Source organism: Mus caroli, unplaced genomic scaffold (genome assembly GCF_978045245.1).
Source record: "Mus caroli unplaced genomic scaffold, Mus_caroli_1 scaffold_14, whole genome shotgun sequence".
Taxonomy (NCBI): Eukaryota; Metazoa; Chordata; class Mammalia; order Rodentia; family Muridae; genus Mus; species Mus caroli.
In genome coordinates, this window is record NW_028227269.1 from 5,055,487 (window position 1) to 5,076,892 (window position 21,406).

Here is a 21,406-nt window from a genome sequence, read left to right on the forward strand (position 1 = left end):
TCAAAAACCCAATAGACAGATATTCAAAATATTCGCATCAGCAAAAATTCTTGTGACTTATCCTATATTGTTTGTATTCTGTGAGAGGCAAACACAGCATTAGCAACACCATATGCTGGCACACACTGAATTGTTAATAGACATGCTGAAAGCCAAGACAGGGGAGAGTTACCAGATTTAGCAAGTAAAAATATGGGATGCAATTAAAATTGAATGTCAGATAAGCAGATGATAATTTAGTATAAATACACTATTAAAACACTGTGAGCTGTCTTCCTGAGATACAAATTTAACTGAGAATTCTTGTTTTCTCTGGCAACCCTAGAAAAAGTAAGAATACTGTGGTCATCCATCTCTGTGATGACTTTTAGAGCCAATACAATATGCCTGAGGGATAGCTCTGGTGTAGAAAACCCAAGGATGTAGGCAAATGACTTAAGTGAAGGAGTACCTGCTTTTATATAGCATAGATACCCCAACTTAATGATTGTGTACAAATGAACACTACAAAATAAGGGGTATAAACTGATTATACCCAAGATCTGATTGTTGCCACTGTCTACCTGTTAAAAAAATTGCTAACTATATGTTGCAGATGAATGAACTATAGTGTGTGATGTCATATAATCACTGAAATAAAAAGTCTTGGGGAAAGCATATGGAAAATAATAGTATATTTCTGCATATATCTATTAAATAAGGCACTTGTATAAAGGGTAAAACATGCAATTTGTTAATTTTTATAAGAATTTTTATTAAACTTTTCAGGAATTAAGAAAATAGGTAAGCTAGTGTCTAAGTAAAAATTTATTTTTCAAGGCAAGTAGTCTAATTTTAGTACTTAAAAAAAAAAAAGGTCCAAGGATCTGGGTGACCCATCCATCAATCATTAGAAATATGAGAATTTAAGGATCACTAAATTCAATCATGCTTTCTCACCTTAACAGTGTCTCTTACCTGTGATAACAAGTAAGGACATGATTATTGTTATTAATTTATGTTTGTTTCTCCAACAAGATTTATGGAAACAATACCAAACACATTGTCTATCCTCAATGAATCTAAATGAGTGATTGAAGAGGCAAATGCATGCATGCATAGGTTGTATTTGTAGTTCTGAGAGTTCTGGTCTACTAAGGCACAGAGCAGGGAAGGAGCTATGGCAGTGAGTGGGCAGCTTGGTGGCGACGTCACCTGTGGTCCTTGGGTTTGCAGGTTCTCTCCTCTCTCTTTTCCTCCATTTTCCCCAAGGTTATGTTTTATAAAAGTAAAAATAAATATAAACCTTAACTGAGACTATAACACAGAGCATCTGACTGCTGTTACCCACATTCTTCTCAGGGGCATGATTTTCTTAGCACACAAATTTTTGGTAGTAGGTAAGGTCCTTCATCTCAGTAGCCAATGAGAAACAAACAGCCAATGCAGCTCTTCTCAGAGCCCACCATTGAAACATTAATTTTCTTTTGTTGTTTCCCAGCTTAATATTTCATCTAACTGCTCTACACCCAACATGTTACATACTTTGGTCACAGCTACAAATGCATTTCCTCTCCCTCTCATGTTTCAACAGCCTACGGTTATATGTGTCTTCTACCCACTTTCTAGAATGTTAGACCTAACTAAATTAACTAATGGCTGGTTTTCAAAGTAAGCAGAAAGACTGAGAGAGCCAGATACAGTAGTTGACTACAAAGAAATGGTGCTTTTCAGGCATAATAATATCTGTGCTCATATGAATTGACAGCAGTTGTTACACAAAAGCCAGACAAATTCAAGACAGACAAAATTCCATTGAAGAGGTAGGTACCAATTCAAACCCTTAGATGGAGATCTACTGGTAACTGATAGCTGTTGGGAGAGGTGGAGTCAATTTTATTTAAGTGTGTGGTCCCTCATAGGTCAACCACACTCCCGTGGATGCTCACCCACCAGAATTATACAGTCAACAGAAACAGGACTTCATGTTTGTTTTTCCTCACTAAATGAGAACACAAAGCTGGGTGGTTAAGGGGACAGGAGTTGGATATGAACAAAATACCTTGTATAAAATTCTCAAAGAAGCAAGAGCAATAATAAGTCTCTTGTATTTAGCCATCATAGAAGAGGGGCAGAAAAAATATAAGAGAGGATGAGGAGGAATTGTTTGAAATACTGTCTTTTGAGCAACATAGCTGTGGCATGCCAGGACTTACAGAAACTGTGGTTGCTTGTACAAGATCAAGACAATTAAAATCCAGCGTGGATAGAGAAGGGGTCTCAGATGTCTTGCCCCTAACTGAGGAGCAAAAAGGAGAGTAACATTTTTGCAGGAATATGTACCTATTGGTAGATTGCTATGCCCCAGTGTGTGGGCATACAGGCAATATTAATTGGATTCAATAACATTTGTTTAAAATAAAAGAACCTGATGAAGCTGGGAGGGAGCCATCCTAAAGGAGCCCAAGGAGAACTGAAGCAGTGAGGGGAGGGGAGGTGGATATGATCAAGATGTGCTTTTTCTTTATTTATTTATATTAGATATTATTATTATTAGATATATTAGATATTTTCATTATTTACATTTCAAATGTTATCTCCTTTCCTGGTTTCCCCTCCGAAAACCCCCTTACCCATCCCCCTCCCCCTGCTCACCAACCCACCCACTCCTGCTTCCCTGACACTGCATTCCCCTACACTGGGGCAAATTAAAGACACTTTTTTGTCTTGCGCAAGGTTTTCTATCTTGCCACCAGAAGGCAGCACTGACTTTGCTAGTGACTGTTTTACTGGAAGTGTCAGAGTCACCCTGCAAGTTCTTAACGGGAGATGTTTCTTCTACTTATGGTGTAGTTAAATTTCATCATTTCCTTTTCAGTGGGGATGCGGGGAAGCGTGGACAATCCAATACCTGTGGCAGTGTGTTTCTTGGTACAGTTTAGAAAGAAGAGAATCTCTGAAGCCAACACATTGTCTCTTCCTTTGTTCTGGCATACCCCTCTCTTGTGCCCAAACTCCCCCCTCCCATGTCAATGGCTCTTAAAGAAATCATTCTAACTGTAAGCAATGGGTTAGGGACTAGTCAGTAGAGTGTAGCTATAATATTTAATAGACACAGTTTAGAATCTCAACCAAGGAATAAGTACATGGAAAGACAGCATTGCTTCCAATTCATTCTATCTCCTCACAGCAAAGCACTGTTCTGATTCAGAGTGCCTTCCTCCTGGACAGACTTGGCCCGAAAACTCAGGTGCTCCTCTCCGCTGTGCCCTGTGAACTCCTGCACTAGCCATTCGCTAAGGTCCACCCGTCCACCACAGCTCTGCCCCATTTCCTGTTCACACAACTCTTCCTCATCCAACAGTGAGTGAATGTGCCCTCTTCCGGGTGGATAAAGCCAGCTTCACCCTTTCTCTTCAACTCCTACCCTTGCCCCTGCTCCAGTCTGTCTTTCTGCCCGATCATTTTCTACTAAAAATTCTCAAAGAAAATCCCTGAATTATTTTTAAACCCCGTGGACTTGGAGGCATGACCTCTTGCCTTTCTCCTTATCCCTAAAGTCTCACAGCATCCATCCATGGCCAGCCAAATACAGTGGGTTGGCATCTGAATTTACTTCTTGAGACCCAAACATATTCTCAAATTTATGCACACCCTTTTATGTTCTTCTCCTGTCAGAATCGGGATAAGAACTGGGGGCTTAAGGGGGAAGCAGAGACTTAAGACCCCAGAGACCAGCATCCGTGTGCAGATCTAATTTTATTGTTTAGTATAAAACTTAAATACAATGTTCAGCCAATAACGGTGCGGTTACGTAATCAAGGGCCAAATGGGAGATTGATTACACTGTCCTGCTGAATCTAATTTGCTTGCCCTTGACTCTATAGGGGAGAGGAGATTTTCCGTGAAGACAGAGGAGGCAAATCAGCCATCACCCTGGACGTGGGTCCTTTGTTCTGTCTCACTGGTTTTCCAGGAGCCACTTGAGATATCAGGCTGTGTAGAGCTGGAACAGGATTCCCTGAGCAGGTGCAAGAGACCAAGGCATCTTGCTTTCCAACCCACTTCTTCCTCCACTGGGGTCACGCTCACATCCCGCATTCTACTGTTTCAGATTGTCTTCTCTTTCCTTCTGATTCCTAACTGAAGTTTCTCTGTCACTTGGTTCGTCTTATAAGCAAGGCCTCTTCAAACATCCTGCCTGACAGTTAAGAAACAATCTTAAATGTCATTTAGATCTATTTCTACCTCCCCAATAGGACAAAAAAATGGTCATCTCTCCATAAAGGCTGTACACATAGACAGCAGGCCAGCCTCTTTGTAAAAATATACAGGAAGTGAGGTGATTTAATTCATACATCCTAGTGAGCTTGCCAAGTGGAAATTAAAGAGCAGTTAATATTTCCTAGAATAGCTATGATTTAGAGCTGTAGGGAAATAAGACAAAATACAAGTAAACATTTTTAAAAATTAAATTAATTTCCTAGGAAAGTCATTGTGATCTTTTTAAAGAAGAATCCTTTTAGAAGTAGGAAATTGAATTGTAATAATACATACTGCTGGCTCATTTGCACTAGGGATTACAGAAGTACCAAAGTAGATATTACTATGTGGCCCTATTGTGATGGCATACAAAAGTTTAAAATGAAGTCCTTGAATTAACCAGGCAAAGGTAGCATATGTACAAAGGCAGGAAGCATCTCCAATATACTTCAGACCCCTTCCTGATTACAAAGCAGAACAGCTACTTTCATGATGTTCTCTGTGTCCTCTAAAAATGTCAAGGTAAATCGGATCAAATATAAAATCTGAAGTCCAGTGAGTCGCCAAAAATATACACATAAGCATTTGGCAAGAATCTGGGAATTTTAGTATTATTGATACAAAACAACTTTGGCAACCTTACACCCTGGAAATGATTTTATACATTTCATCCACAACTGTCAAGAACTATGGTCCCAATTTATTAAGCTTACTGACTTTCTCCCCCAGTACCAAGGATGGAAGTCATAGCTACATTGCATATGTCAAATACTCTGCCTATGAGTTAGAATCACATCACTGGCCTTCATTATATTTAACTAGTTCTCTGTTTTGTTTTTTTTTTTTTCTGATTACCACCATCCTCTCTCTGTCTCTGTCTCTGTCTCTGTCTCTGTCTCTGTCTCTGTCTCTGCCTCTCTTTCTCTGACTCTCTATCCTGTGTGTGTGTGTGTGTGTGTGTGTGTGTGTGTGTGTGTGTGTGTGTGTGTTGCTAGGATGCTGGCAATGAAAACTCAGGGCCTTTCATATCCTGGGATAGTTTCTTCTTACTGAGATACCCCCAAACCAGATCCTTATTTTTCTATAGGCCAAATGTTTACTTTCACTATTTTTAGCTAGAAGTTCTCTATATGCATTGCATGTGATATATTTCCTCTGTTCTTAAACATTTAACTTGCCTGAACATGCCAAGGCCTTCCCTGTGAGTGCACATATACTCCTACTGTTCACACTAGTCAAGTTATGGTGTCAGTGTGACTGCCCTTCAACAGAAGACTAGATAAAGAAATTGTGGTATATCTATACAATAGAGCTTTATTCAATTACAAAGAATTATTCCATTTGCATGAAAGTAGATGTAACTAGAGATCATCAGATCATCAGGTAAATCAACATAAACAGATGCAGCAAGGCAAGTATTGTATGGTATCTCTCATTTATGGATCCTAGATCTTATGTAGATACACAAAATCTTATATATGAACACACATGTTATATATGACATGAAAACAGAAATAAGATTATGGGAAGGAAAAGAAATAACAGGAAGATGGAAGAGGAAGGAAAAATGATGAGGAGTAAATATAAAGTATGTGATGGATTGTGTCAAAATGGCCCCAGAGGCTCATAGGGAGTGATAAGGAGGTGTGGCCTTGTTGGAGGAAGTATGTCACTGGGGGTGGGCTTTAAGGTTTTAGATGTTCAATCCAGGCCCATTGTCATGCTGTCTTCCTGCTGCCTGCAGATCCAGATGTAGAACTCTCAGCTGACCCCCTGCCTGCATGTCACCATGCTTCCCACTATGGTAAGACTAAACCTCACAGACTAAACCTCTGAACTGTAAGGCAGCCCAAATGTAAATGTTTTCCTTTATAAAAGTTGTTGTGGTCTTGGTATCTCTTCACAGCAACAGGGCACTAAGACAATGTATATGATGTATTTGAATGAAAATGTCTTTATGGAAACCTGTATCTATGAATAATTAGCATGTGCCAATAATAGGTAAAATTAACACAGGTATAGACAATTTTTTAAAAGGAATAAATGAACCTGCCTCACAAACACAATTATCACATGTTTAGTGTTTTCTCTAAATTGCAGAATCTTAGCAGGAGAGAGAGCAAGGCTCATACAGGGAAGACTGTCAAGTATGTAGAAAGACAAAGAAGAGACCAAGAAAGCGAGCAATGGAGGAGATAAGTATAAGCAAAGAACATCCCAAGGAATGCAAATGTCATCTCTATAATACACACAAAGTAAAAGTTAACCTGTCACCATTTCACCTAAGATGGTCTAGAATGTTAGGAACAATAGTAACAGAGAACATGTCAGCCATTGCAAGAGGTTAACATGAGAAAGGTTTGATGACAGCAACATGAGGGGACCTCAGGGATGAGGTCACTTTTCTTTATCTCATGGTAGCCACACAACTCTTCATTTGTCAGAACTTCTACAACTGAATGCTGAAAAAGAACAGGGTTACTATATCTGTTAAGGATAATCTGTACACTCTAATAACATAATTTGAAAATTGATGGGAGGAAGCTATGACTAAAAATTTAACACAAGATGAGTGCTGGATAGTGATTGTATTCTCGAAAAAAAAAAATCTTACAAGTGGTAGTCACACTAGTCACAGAAGAGGCACACATGTTAGTTCTATCAGGAGACTTTTAATTTTTATTATTTGTGTGTGTGTGTGTGTGTGTGTGAGAGAGAGAGAGAGAGAGAGAGAGAGAGAGAGAGAGAGTCATAAATACCATAGTGAGGTGATCAGAGGGAACCTCTGTCCTCTGTGAAGTCGCTTCTCTCTTGCCTTTATTTGGGTTGCAGGGATTGAACTCAGGTCATCAAGCTTTAGCAGTGGCAAGCACTTTACCAAATGAGACATCTCACTGGCCCAGAAAACTTTAAGAGACATTATTAAACTGAGACTTGTGCCCGTAGATTGTTGGGCCCAATTATTTACTGATAATGGAGGTCAGAATTAAGACTGCTTCCCACTAGACGGTTGCAGTGCAGCCTGTCACTAAATGGCTGTTGATACATTCCATGGCCTGATTAATCATTGTTCCGGGTGAGCAAATGCACTATGACCCTCACCAGGCAAATGAAATGTTTGTGCCTTTAAAAGTTGATACGAACATCAGAAAGGAAATTAGCTGTGTCATGTCTTTCGCCCATCTTAAGACTTATCACTGTGAAGCCTCATTGTGTGTCTTGCCTGCCTGTTGCTATTCTCTGCACACGGTAGCTACAGACTAAAGACTATGCATTGACTGGCTAGACTCCAGGATGATTGATCGCATAAGCAGATGGATGGCAGCTCCTGCTGGTATGCTGGGCATGGCACAAAGCAAGCCCTGGCAAAGAGAGTTTTGATGGAAAAAAGTTAAAATGTAGCTACTCCCATGGGCATCTCCCGGTCTCTATCTGGAAGAAACTCTCCCTAAGCTTCTTCCTCCGCTGAGACTGTTCAGCTCTTTCCCTCTGTTGCCTGGGTCTGTGCCTCATTCCTGTCTCGGTACTATGGAACCTTTCAAGAATGGCATATTCCCACTTCATACTTCACTACAATGATGTCAGTAAAGTGGAAGGAAAATAGTGTTCATTACACATGTAATTCATGTAAGTACTTTGAATGTTCCATAGCATTACACTTACTTTCCAACACACATCTTACAGCCATTCAAAGTAAGGCCCACTCACCAGCCCCGAGTTATCTGGTAGCAAATGATTGGACCTTAGCATGGGTTGCCACACCACCTACAGGGCAAGTGTTCCTGTCTGCCTATTCTTTGTTAAACTCCAGTGAACAAAGACAGCTGCCAAACATTTTCTAGGTCATTTGTTCTGTTTATAAACAGAAAGTGTACACTATTTAACAAGATGTAATCATTTGCAAGCTAGATTTATACAGAATGAAAGACGTGAAAGAGAGAGGAGGGGAATTAATGCAAGTCTTAAGTGCTTAATGACCCCATTAATTGAGAGAGAAGTAATTGCAGAAATTAAACAGAAGATGTAATGGGCTTAGAATCATTAACTTATTCTTGGAGTACTGCTGATGTGTACCAGGTGACTTTACTCCGAGAACTGAGACTCAGTCTAATGCAATAGTTCTTTAAAACAGTTGTTCTTAAGAGACACTTGGAAAACTATGTAGATCCCTAAATTCTGTTCTTATGTCTTAGATGCTTCAAGGTGGAACCCATGCATGTAGATTTTCTAAAACGTGGCCTACTTATTCTTTCAATATTGGTGTCTTACATCTGTGTGAATGGGAAAAAGGACTTGGCCACTCAGAGAGCACATTTGGAGGCCAGGGACAATCTTGGGGTCATCCTCAAGAATACCGTCTACCTCCTTAGTGACAGGTTCTCTGGTTGGCCTGGAACTCACTGATTATGCAAGGCTGGGCTTGATAGTGAGTGCCAGTAGTGCTCCTATCTCTGCTTCTTCCCACCCCAACACTGGCATTACAAGCACACACCAGAATATCTAGAATTTTTTATGGATCCTGGTACTTAAACTCAAGTCCTCATGCTTGCAAGGTAAGTATTTTACCAATTGAGCCATCTCCCCAGCCCACCTTCCATCTTTTGATTAATCTGATCCTGTTTTAACATCATCATTTATTCTGGGCACTACTGATTATTGAGGATGACCAATTGTTCTGGAAGTATCCCGCCCAGTGTTACAGGATGGGCAGCATCCCAAGCCTCTACCCAGGAGTACTTATTTCTTTTGAGTCATACAAAGTAAGATGTCCTCAGGAATTGCTCTTTTCCCCTGGGGGATAAAATTGCCATCAGTTATTAATACAATTTCCATTACACAATGCTGCCTGAGAATGCTCACTGCAGAAGAGGGATGGCTTTATCAGCTCTGTCCTGTACTTGTATCACAAACACCACACAGCTACTGAGCCGTGACTCAAAATGTGACCAGCAATACAGGGAACCAAACTTTGTTTCATTTTATTTTTAATGAATTTAATTTTTCATTAATTACTTACTTTGCATTATTATATAATTGATTCCTTTACATCCCATTCTCAGCTTCCCCTCCCTCTATTTCTCCCTGTCCCTCCCTCTTCCCTCCCCTCCCCCATACTCCCCTCCCTTTCTCTTCAAAGAGGAGGCCTTCCTTGGATATCAACCTACCTAGGCTTACTAAATTGCAACAGGACTGGGTGCATCTTCTGTTGAGGCTACTCAAGGCAACCCAGTTAGGAAAAAGGATCCAAAGGCAAGCATCAGAGTCAGGGACAGCCCCTGTACCTGCAGTTAGGGATTCCACATGAAGACCAAGCTATACATCCGTCACATATGTGTAGAGGGTCTAAGTCCATCCCATTCATGCTTTCTGGTTGATGGTTCAGGTGCTGGGATTTTTTTTGTAGGTTTTCTTGTGGTATCCTTGACCTCTCTGGGTCTTTCAGTCCTTCCTCCCTCTCTTCCACAAGATTCCTCAAGCTCTACCTAATGTTTGGCTGTAGATCTTTGCATCTGTTTCCATCAATGCTGGATGAAGTCTCTCAGAGGACAGTTATGCTAGACTCTAGTCTGCAAGTCTAGCAGAGTATCAATAATAGTGTCAGGGGTTAGCTTTTGTCCATGGCATGGGTCTCCAGTTGGGCCAGTCATTGGTAGGCCATTCCCTCAATTTTGGCTCCCTCTTTATTCCTTCACATCCTGTAGGCAGGAAAAAATGTGGGTCAAAGGTTTCTATGGTTGTGTTGGTGTCCCCATCCCTCCATTGGAAGTCTTGCCTGGTTATAGGGGGTAGCAATTTTAGGTTCACATCTCCTATTGCTAGGAGTCTTAACTAGCTAAAGTCATCCTCATAGATTCCTGGAGTTTCGTCTGAGGTTTGTAGCTTGCTCCAGAGATGCTCCCCAGTTGTCTTTCCCAGTAATCTCTTCCTCTGTCCTCTCCATATTTGTTCACTCTTGTTTCCCTCTCCCCCCTGTCTTCCACACAGGTCTCTCCCTCCATCTACCTCTGATGTCTATTTTATTCCCCCTTCTTAGTGAGATTCAAGAATCCTCCCTTGGGCCCTCCTTATTACTTAGCTTCTTCAAGTCTGTGGATTGTCACATGGTTAAACATTACGGCTAATATCCACTTATAAGTGAGTACATACCATGTTTGTCTTTCTGGGTCTGGGTTACCTCACTCAGGATGATCTTTTCTAGTTCAATCCACTTACCTGCAAATTTCATGATATTGTTTTAATAGCTGAGTAGTCTTCCATTGTGTATGTATGTACCACAGTGTCTTTGCAATTTCCACCAAAATTCCAACACAAGTCTTTACAGGCCTTGAAAGAATAATACTTAACTTCATACAGAAAAACAAAACAAAACAAAAACAAGGATAGCTAACCTGTACGATAAAGGAACTTCTAGAGAAATCACCATCTCTGATCTCAGGATGTACTACAGAGTAATAGTTATAAAAACTACATGGTATTGGTTTAGGAACAGACAGATTAGCCAATGGAATTGAATAGAAGACCCTGAAATAAACCCACACACCTACAGACACTTGATTTTTGACAAAGAAGTCAAAATCAGACAATGGGAAAAAAAGATATCATCTTCAACAAATGGTGCTAGTCGAACTAGATGCTTGTATGTTGAAGAATGCATATACATCCATATCTATCACCCTGCACAAAACTCAAGTCAAATTGGATCAAAGACCTCAACATAAAACCAGACACTCTAAACCTGATAGAAGAGAAAGTAGGGAATAGCCTTGAACATATTGGCAAAGGAGACAACTTCTGGAACATAAGAATACCAACAGCTCAGGCACTAAAATCAACAAATAGTAAATGGAGCCTTGTGAAACTGAAAAGCTTCTATAAGGCAAAGGACATTAAATAGAACAAAAAGGCAGCCTACAGAATGGAGAAAGATTTTCACCTATCCTATATCAGAGAGAAGGCTAATATCCAAAATAAATAAAGAATTCAAGAAATTAGACATCAACAAACCAAATAAACCAATTAAAAATAAGGTACAGAGCTAAAGTGATACTTCTCAAGAGAGGAATCTCTAATGGCTGAGAAGCATTTAAAGAAATGTTTAATATCCTTAGTTATCAGATAAATCAAATCAAAACAACTCCGAGATTCCATCTTATACCTGTCAGAATGACTAAGATCAAGCAACCTCACATTCTGGCTGGGATGTGGATCAAGGGGAGCTCTCTCTTGCTGGTGGGAGTGCAAGATTATACAGTCACTTTGGAAATAAATTTGGCAGTTTCTCAGAAAAGTGGGAATAGTTCTACTCCAAGACCCAGCTACACCACTCCTGGGTATACACCCCAAAGATGGTCCGATATACAGCTTGCTCAACTGTGTTCACAGAAGCTTTATTTGTAATAGCCAGAAACTGGAAACAACTTGGGTGACCCTCAACTGATGAATTTAATTTTAAAGTTTTATGTGACTGGTGGCCATTATATTAGACAGCACAAATTTACCTCAAGTCTTCTGTAAGCAATACAGTCCGTACAATTTCCCCGTTAGTGCTTCTGAGATCTGTTATGTCAAACTAAAGTATAAGAATGTAAAAATCTTCCTACCTTTCCCTACCTCAGAGAATAATCTTAGGATGTTGAGACCAAAGAGAGATCTGCTTGCACTTTTGTTTTCTAAGGGTTGCCTTGGAAACAGTTTTGTTAACCATCTTGACGTCCAAGTTGTCAGAGTTGAAACAACCTGTTCTGACAGTCTTGTGTCAGTCCCAGTAATGACCTTCTCTGAATATCAGTCCTTAACAATTTCTTAGGAAAATTTTTCCCTGTGGTCTTGTTCACTTGGTTTTTTAAAATCAATTCTTAGAAGATTAAACATATAGATAGCTTATAATTCAGAATGTCATTTCTTTTTCCCCAAGAGAAAACAGCATGTTCCCACAGTCATATTCAAATGATAGTAGCAAAATTATTAATCACCCAAAGGTAGAAATAACCCAGATGCTCTTTTGCTGGTGAATGGATAAGCAAAATATGCTTTAGACAGGTAGAATGACTGTACAACAGAAAACTATTTGGTAATTAAAAGAATAAAACTAGTGATTTTTCTACAGCCCCCAAAGAACTTCAAACTGATGCTAAGAGAAAGACACAAAAGATCATTTGTTTGCATTTACCTGAAGTGCCCAGAGTAGAAAACCCCATGGAGCAGACACTATATTAAGTTGCTCAAAGTTGAGGTGAATGGTGTGAGAGAAAGTTGGTGATGATAGTAGCTATTAGATACAAGATTTCTTCTGGAGGTAATGTAAAGATTCTAAAGTTAAATGGTGGTGATAGTTGTACAATTCTGTGCCTGTGCTAAAAAAAAAATTAATTATGTACCTATTTACATAAATTATATGCTAAATGAATAATATCCAAACTAAGATGTTACGTTCACTCCAGTGAAGTCTGCTTGACAGGCCCAGAGGCCTGGAAGCACTCACGAGGCAAAGAGTTTCAAGGAAACTCAACCTCCTGGAACCTTGGCATTCTCATAACCCGTATACTCATACCCTATCCCTGCGTTAGTCTGGTGTATGGATCCATGTGTTCTCTTTCAGTATTGTTTTATTATAAGTGCCTTTTCAGATTGAATTCTGACATAGGTAAGCCTCCATCAGTGTTCCAACATCCTAGAAAATCCTTGAAGCCAATGAACTTGGAATTCAGTAGGAATTCAGTAAGAATGTTACCTATTCAGTAATATTCAAATTTACTTCTAGTAGAGACAGTGTAGGCATTACAAAGAATGGCGATAGAATAGCTCAGGGCTAGTCTGAAGAGTGATTACTTAGGACAGTAGCCAGTCTTACCCAAACAAGGGAATACACAATGGCCTAGCTAATAGGTGGGTTTACCATGAAAGAGTTAGGGAATCCCACTGAGACAGGAATCTTCACTACAGCCTGGTATAGCAGGCTACATTGTATATTAGAAGCAAGTTGGTGAATTCTTCTGACAAATGGAGATTCTCCACAGATACTTAAAAGAACAGCCAAGTTACACTCATACAAGAGTTTATCAGGGCCTAGGAAATAGGGGGGTTGTGGTAGTGCATTATTCATGAGAAGGTCTGCTAGAGCAGAACCCCCTGGTGCTAGCTTTCACAAGGCTCAAAGGTGTCACACAAATTGTGACTAGGGTGTGAAATCCTTACCTGTCATTAGCTGACCCTAGGCAGGGCTGTTTTATCTTTACTGTAAATATTACCTGATTCCTATAAGACCTTTTGAAGTCATTCCTTTGTTTTGTGTCAGGTAACTTCAATGTACTTTGCCTGCTGTGACATCCTACCCCTTTGTTTTCTGTATTATATAAGACTGGTGTTCACTTTGTGAAAATACACTCAGATTCTACCCACTCTCTCCTGTTGCTTCTGTTTGTCACTCGCCCGACTCTATGTCCATCTGTCCAAGACTCTGATTGAGGAGGGCCCACAGAGCCCCCCATCCATGGCACTAAGGTACTTGTTTGTAATTTCTATCACATTAGTAGACCCAATAAAAATATGTTTAATCATATTAATTGGTTCATGGTATATATTTTTGAACTTGAAGTAGCTTCTGAGCTGTGTGAGTGTGCAAGTGTGTGTGTGTGTGTGTGTGTGTGTGTGTGTGTGTGTGTGTGCACGTGCGTGTGCCAGAGATTAGGTCAGTGTCATCTTCAACTACTATCCACTTCATTTAAAAAAACAAACAAGGTTACATAGACAGAGTGTGGAGCAGAGACTGAAGGAATGACCATCCAGAGACTGCCCCACCTGGGGATCTATCCCATATACAATCACCAAACCCAGACACTATTGTGGATGCCAATAAGTGTTTGCTGACAGGAGCTTGATATAGCTGTTCCCTGAGTTCTGTCAATGCCTCACAAATACAGAAGTGGATGCTCACAGCCATCCATTGGACTGAGCACAGGGTCCCCAATGAAGGAGCAAGAGAAAGTACCCAAGGAGCTGAAGAAGGAGTTTGCAGCCCCATAGGAGGACCAACAATATGAACCAACCAGTACCCCCAGAGCTCCCAGAGACTAAACCACCAACCAAAGAAAACACATGGTGGGACTCATGGCTCCAGCTGCATATGTAGCAGAGGATGGCCTGGTCGGTCATCAATGGGAGGAGAGGCCCTCTTGAAGGTTCTATGCCCCAGTGTAGGGGAATGCCAGGGCCAGGAAGTGGGAGTGGGTGGGTTGGTAAGCAGGGGGAGGGAGGAGAGGATAGGAAGTTTTAGGAGGGGAAACCAGGTAAGGGGATAACATTTGAAATGTAAATGAAGAAAATATCTAATAATAAAATAAAATAAAATACATCACTTTCCTCACTAAACAAACAAGGTCTCTCATTGAGCTCTCTGATTGGCTAGAGTTAGTCAATAAAATCCCAGTGCTGGGATTATAGACACATATTGACAAGCTGGGCTTGCATCTGAAAACTTGGGATCTGAACTCCCTCTGATCTCATACTATGTGACAAATACTTTATGTAGTGATCTAACTCCCCAGCCCTGGGAATGGATTTTGAAAACATCATTCCAAAATAACCTTTCTGTTATCCATTACCTCCTCTTTTACTGAATAACTGATATGGTCTGGACCAGTGTCCAAACATGTCTGAAAACTCTGGAGGTCAGTCCTAATTCAGCAAACTCCTCTCACTCTAACAGATTACAGGGAAGTTCATACATATGAAAGATGTCTTTGGAGTGACCCCAATCCACACTGACAGGACCCATCCCTGCAATACCTGATTCTTACCACCTCTTAAACCCTCCTCCTCCAGAATAATGGCCACATTATCACTTCCTTAAGGAAAAGATTAATAAGAAAAGTCATTTCCAACATCTACCCTCACTCTGTCATAAGGCAAGCTGGTCAGATTGGCCTGGGTAATGAATCAAGGAGTATAACCAACCTGGGCAGGGTTAGAAGATGTCTGTGCCTTTAGGATCTGAACCCTTTCTCCACTTGTAAAGGCACTAACAGATCAGGTCAGCTTTACAAGAAATGAATATTCTTCAGGGCTTTTGAGTATAAAGGGAGGGCTCATATCAAAAGAAACACAAAGGTTCACGGTGATTGCTCGTGGATGTTCAAGACATCATCAAGTAAACAGAAAGGAGAAGTCAGGGACAAATGAAGTAAAATATCATATCATGTAAACCAAAGAGAGTATCAAAAGTCCTTATGGGCTAGGTGTAGTGACACAGGCCTTTAATCCTATCATGAAGATGGGAGGCTGATTTTTTAGTTCAAAACCACCCTGGTCTACATAATGTGTTTTATATCAGGCAGACATAAAGCATGTGTGTGTGTGTGTGTGTGTGTGTGTGTGTGTATGTATATATATGTATATATAATGTGTATACATACACACATATGTATCTCATGAAATTAAAGAATTTAAGTGGCTAGAAAGAAATGGTGTTGAATTGCCTGAGACAAGCAGAAACTTATTTTGGAGACAAGAAAGAACTGACTTGTCAAAGAAAACAGTGGAAAATGTCAGATCAGGAAACTGCTCTGTGTTACATAGGTTTGAAACAGCAACACCCTGTAGTTGACAGTAACTTAAGGATTTTCTAAAGTACTAGAAGAGAGGCATTGGAAGGTTCCCAATGATGTGTCAGAAACAGATGGAAATGTGTTTTTCTGGTTAGATCATTGCAGATTATATTAGACATTCACTGACTAGTCATACTACACTTCCATGACTATAATTAAAAACGACAAAACTGAAGCACTAAGCTATGTCTAAGGAGCCTATTTACCTAGGATACCGAGGAACGCTGAGAGGCTAGGCAGAGAGCTAAGTTGTTTGGAACATGTCTAGAATGAGTTCAATTTATTTGGAAAGCTTCCATCAGTGTCAGACAAGCTGTGTCGACTGTGCTCTCTCTGGATTTCTTCGATGTCTAAAGGCAAGTTGTGTTGACAATACACTGACTTTGTTCTATCTAATGGCAGTCCTGATTCTCCCTGGCTGGCAACATTAGAAGGACTGAGAGCACTCTGCATGTGTCCTTCCATAACCCTTCCACTTCTACATTCAAGTCTCTGACTTCACGCTCTCACTAGACAGTGAACTTCCCTCTAAGGAACTGAAACTTGCTGCCATTCATGTGACTTTTGCTTATCAACAGTGTCTTATCAAAGTTTATAGGAATGGCCAGAAATATTTTCCCATCTGGGTGGATGGCGTTTCATTTTCAGGTGCTCCCTGGGTCAATTGGCTCCTTCCCAGACAAAGCAACACAAAGATTAACCCCATTCCTGGACTTTGATTCAAGACTTTGTGGTTAAAAAAAAAAAAAAAATGCCTTCTATTACCAAGTCGCACTAATGTGGAGACTAGTCTCCAAACCAGATGCCTTACATAGAATTCATCAAGAAAGTGGAGATGCCATCATTGTACTGACTTCCAGTAAGATACTTTTCAAATGCTATTGTCATATGGACTTCATACAGTCATCATATCCCTGCAAACAGGCACAAGGATGAGAGCAAACTATTACTCCAGTCATGTTTGTGTTAGATGCTAAAGAAACAAATGTCTCAGGGATACCCACGGGGGCCTGAATAGGTCATGTCCCTTCCCTGTTCCCTATCTTTATGGGAGGAGTTGGGCTGGAGAGACACGGCAATACAGTCATGGAAGATTATGATTAATATATCAAGCATGTACCTGGATCATTATATGAAATCCACAGACTCCCCGGGGTCTGTTCTGATTTTGTGTTTGTTTTAACTCATTCTTTCTCTTTAAAAAAAAAAAAAAAAAGCTTTGCCAATTGTAGCATAATAAATGCTCTAGACAAAGGCTCATTTTCATCAATTCCTTGAGTTATAATCTTTCCATTTACACTCAGGAAGCACTGTAAAGGGCACTGTTCCTTTGTTCTGGTCTGTCTGTGTCCGTGTTGACACTATCTCAGTTTGAAAAGAGACTGATAGATAAAAGCCATGGGTAACTCCAGGGCAATGGCAGACATTATCACCAATGCTATAAGTTCTTGGGTAGCTCTTAGTCCCATCACCCAAGGTTCTGAGGTGAGAGATATTTGGATAAAAAATGTTCTGGTTTAGTTTCAGAGAGCACAGACACAGGTGGACTTCAGACTGAAGAAATCTGTATTTGCTGAAACCTTTGGCCAGAGTTATAAATCTGTGTGCTGCGTGGCAGTGATGTCTCTGACTCTGAACACGGGACAAAGAGCATTTTGCTTAGTCACACAGAGCAAATTAATGGAAGCAGCAGAAACCAGTACCCAAGCTGTTTGCCTCTGTCCCATAGGTATGTCTGTCTTCAGTTTTGGCCCCTCAAGTAGAGATTACTGGAGTGTTCAGACTCCAAACCTTCGGTTTTAAATGACCCAATTAGAATCCAAAATCTTTCCAAAGCCCATCATTTAAAATGATGGTGACCTTGACAAGTTTGGCTCCTACAATCCTTCCTCCCCTTATGCAAGATTCACTGTATTCACTAATGTTTGACTATGGGTCTCTGCATCTGCTTCAATCAACTACTGGATAGAGCCTCTCTAACGATCATTATACCAGACTTCTGTCTACAGAATAGTAGAATAACATTAGGAAGAAAATTTTTTGGCCAAGTATGTTTGAGAAAACCCACAGAAATCAACAAACCTGACCTTTTCTGGGGAAAAAAAAAAAAGAGGAATGCATGGCGGAGGTGGATGTAGGGAGAGACTGGGAGAAGCTGAAACTGAAGCTGCAGCCAGAATGTAATTTATGAGAAAATAAATTAGTAAAAATATCAATCAATAAATAAAATGATGATGAACTTAGATATTTCATGGAGTCATATGACTTTAAAGTAGGCAAAAGTTTCAATGTCAGAGTGTTACTTCATTAGGAAAAGAATAATCAAGATATGATGCCCCAAAGTCCCACAAATCCCAAAGACTTTCCAAGTTACATTATAACAATTTATTTCCAACTCCCAAATACTTTTTATCATTGTTTACTTTATGATCCCACTATAACCTATTTTTGTGAGTAAAGATAAACTTGAGCAATGACAGGTCACAAGTGAAAATGAAAACACCAGGTTTTAATTCTGATTGTTTTTTTAACCCTACATTTTGCAACTGATTGGAGAGGACATTAAAGCATACTTACACGGGGACTTTGTTCATGATAAGGTGTGAAAATTGTGAAATCAGGCCAGATCTTTGCTAGCCTCACTATGCAGTAAGTGGGTTCTAGAGATGATATTTCCACAGAGTTCTTATCAAAGATGCCAACATCTGAGTAATTAAAATCAAAAATTTTGATTCAGTAGGTGAAAATAGGAAGATGAAAGTTTGTGACTCTGCACTGACTAGTGTAACCAACAGCCTCTAGAGCTGCTGCCCTATAGAAGTAGAGACTAGTCTTGGCAGGATGGTTTCTATAAGTGAGAGAAATGTAATCAGGTATAGATTGGATAAGAAAGAATGCCATGTAAGGGTTGGCCTAGGTTGTGTTGGCTTTGGCTCCATCTATTGATTTTAATGACATCTAGTTTAGATTGATCTATAGGTTGTTCTGTAAGGTTTATAGAATCATGTGGATCATCTGAAATCATGTCTACTTAAAAAAAATGTTAATTCCTTTCATCTGAGATTAAATCAACCTGAGTGTCTGTCTGTCTATTTCTTCCTTTCTTCCTCTCTTTCTTTCTTTCTCTCACTCTTTCTTTCTCTCTCTCTTTCTTTCTTTCTTTCTATCTTTCTTTCTTTCTTTCTTTTTTTCTTTCTTTCTTTCTTTCTTTCTTTCTTTCTTTCTTAACCTCACTTTCTATTTACTGGCCAATTCTCAAATCAGAAATTCCAAAAAAAAAAAAAAAAAACAGTCACCACTACTGGCTGTAACTGAACAGAATCCTCACTAAATGTTCTCGGTATCTGGACTCCATGCTGTGTGGTTCTCGGGAGGAAATGAATGTCTTACATCAGTGTGATGTCAGCTTTCTGTCTCTGAGAATACCAGGGAAACCAACCTTTAAAGAGAAAAGGTTACTTTGGCTCAGACTTGTAGATAGTCTTAGTCCATAGAACCTCATTGGATTAAGCCCCATGGTGACACGCCATCATGGCAAGGGCATAAGGCAGAGGGAAACCACTTAAGTTATGATTAAGTACCAAGGAGAGCAGAGCCAGGGGCAAAGAGGCGATGAAGACTGACAATCTCCTTTTGGTCATGAGGCATGATCCTGTGATTTAAACTTAGATCTCACTTCAAGATCCTGAAGACAAACTTAGTAGGTTCACTGGATCTCTTTGGCCCTCTTCCTAATGTGGCCACATTGAATAAAACTCCTTTTCCTGTTTCCACCATTAATGTTCTCCTTTATTGACTTATTGAAGACGGCCATACCTGTCTTGGGGCACAGGTCATGCCCCCCCCCCAAGTCTGATAATAGAATCACTGTGCATCTTAACTATGGCAGGCTATGACAGTGTGATCACTACTCCATGACAAGTTTTGGAAGAGCCACGACATTTGCCACTACAACACTTCAAGTTGCCTTGTTAAGTGACTCAGTAGGCATAATCCTTCATGTATTACTCACTGTTTAGAAAGTTATAGCTCGAATGAGGGACTTGAAAGACTAAGCAGGGAATGAAAGAACACAAGGGTAAGGGGTGTTATTCTTGCTATATTTCTCAATAATTTGCTTCATTGTTTTGTGGTATTTCAGATGCATATTGCTTACTAGTATCTATAGTACATAATCTTCTCATCAAATGTACTAGGATTTCTAGAAGAATTTTCATTCATTTTAGTATTTTCCTGAAATAGTCTTTAATGTGGTTAGAATACATACTAATATTCAAAGTGATTTATTGTTTAATTTCTTCACTGTAAAATAGACAATTCTGATTCCTCCTTTACTATATCAAAAAAACTACATGTAGATTTAAACACCAAAAGACTCAGAATCAATCTTCAGAACATAAATCACACACAGACTTGAGCATCCCTACAGGCAACTGTAAACAGACAGCTGACACACAAGTCTAGATAAATATGTAGATACATAAACTTCCCACTAGATTTCTTTACTCTAAACTGGATTCCTTAAGTCTGCTATCTGGCACCCACACTTTACTTCATCATTGAAAATGCATAAATGTCACATACTGGTGTTGTCTTAATATCAGACCAAAAATCACAACTTCTTCATACTCTCACAGGGAGATCAGGAAAAACAACTCAATAATGCTACAAAAAAAAAAAAATGTCCACCAAAATGGGATATGGTGGCACACACCTTTAACCCCTGCACTCAGGAGACAGAGAAAGACAGATCTCTCTGAGTTTGAGGACAGCTACCCTGGTTTACTTAGTTAGCTACAGACAAACCAGGACTACAAAGTAAGACCATGTTTCAAAAAAAAAAAAGAAAGAAAGGAAGGAAGGAAGGAAGGAAGGAAGGAAGGAAGGAAGGAAGGAAGAAAGAAAGAAAGAAAGAAAGAAAGAAAGAAAGAAAGAAAGAAAGAAAGAAAGAAGGGAAAGAAGGGAAAGAAGGGAAAGAAGGGAAAGAAGGGAAAGAAGGGAAAGAAGGGAAAGAAGGGAAAGAAGGGAAAGAAGGGAAAGAAGGGAAAGAAGGGAAAGAAGGGAAAGAAGGGAAAGAAGGGAAAGAAGGGAAAGAAGGGAAGGAAAGGAAGGAAAGAAAGGAAAGAAAGGAAAGAAAGGAAAGAAAGGAAAGAAAGGAAAGAAAGGAAAGAAAGGAAAGAAAGGAAAGAAAGGAAAGAAAGGAAAGAAAGGAAAGAAAGGAAAGAAAGGAAAGAAAGGAAAGAAAGGAAAGAAAGGAAAGAAAGGAAAGAAAGGAAAGAAAGGAAAGAAAGGAAAGAAAGGAAAGAAAGGAAAGAAAGGAAAGAAAGAAAGAAAGAAAGAAAGAAAGAAAGAAAGAAAGAAAGAAAGAAAGAAAGAAAGAAAGAAAGGCTCAAGACCCCTCTTCAATCAGATCATTTTGGACATCTTTTCTGGGATATTAGTAGACTCTGAAAGTAAGAAATTTAATTGAGTGTGAGGTCTGTATTCTCTGCAGATCAAGGATGAAGAGATTAAAAAAAAACAAGGTTTATCCATTGCCACAAAGAATAATTTTTCCACTG

General features: G+C 39.7%; 1 protein-coding gene across 13 annotated transcripts in view; it reads right to left on the minus strand.

The window, feature by feature from the left end:
• Positions 1–21,406, minus strand: part of Tdrd15 (tudor domain containing 15) — a 369,751-nt gene that overhangs the window by 323,704 nt on the left and 24,641 nt on the right. For 11 of the 13 annotated variants that reach the window (XR_015045168.1, XR_015045172.1, XR_015045170.1 and 8 more), the window contains exon 2: positions 9,525–9,938. The gene's annotated coding sequence lies outside the window, so the exon portion shown is untranslated. Of the gene's footprint in view, positions 1–2,662; positions 4,181–9,407; positions 9,939–21,406 lie in introns of those variants that run through there. The other 2 variants (XR_015045177.1, XR_015045174.1) reach the window with 2 other exon arrangements.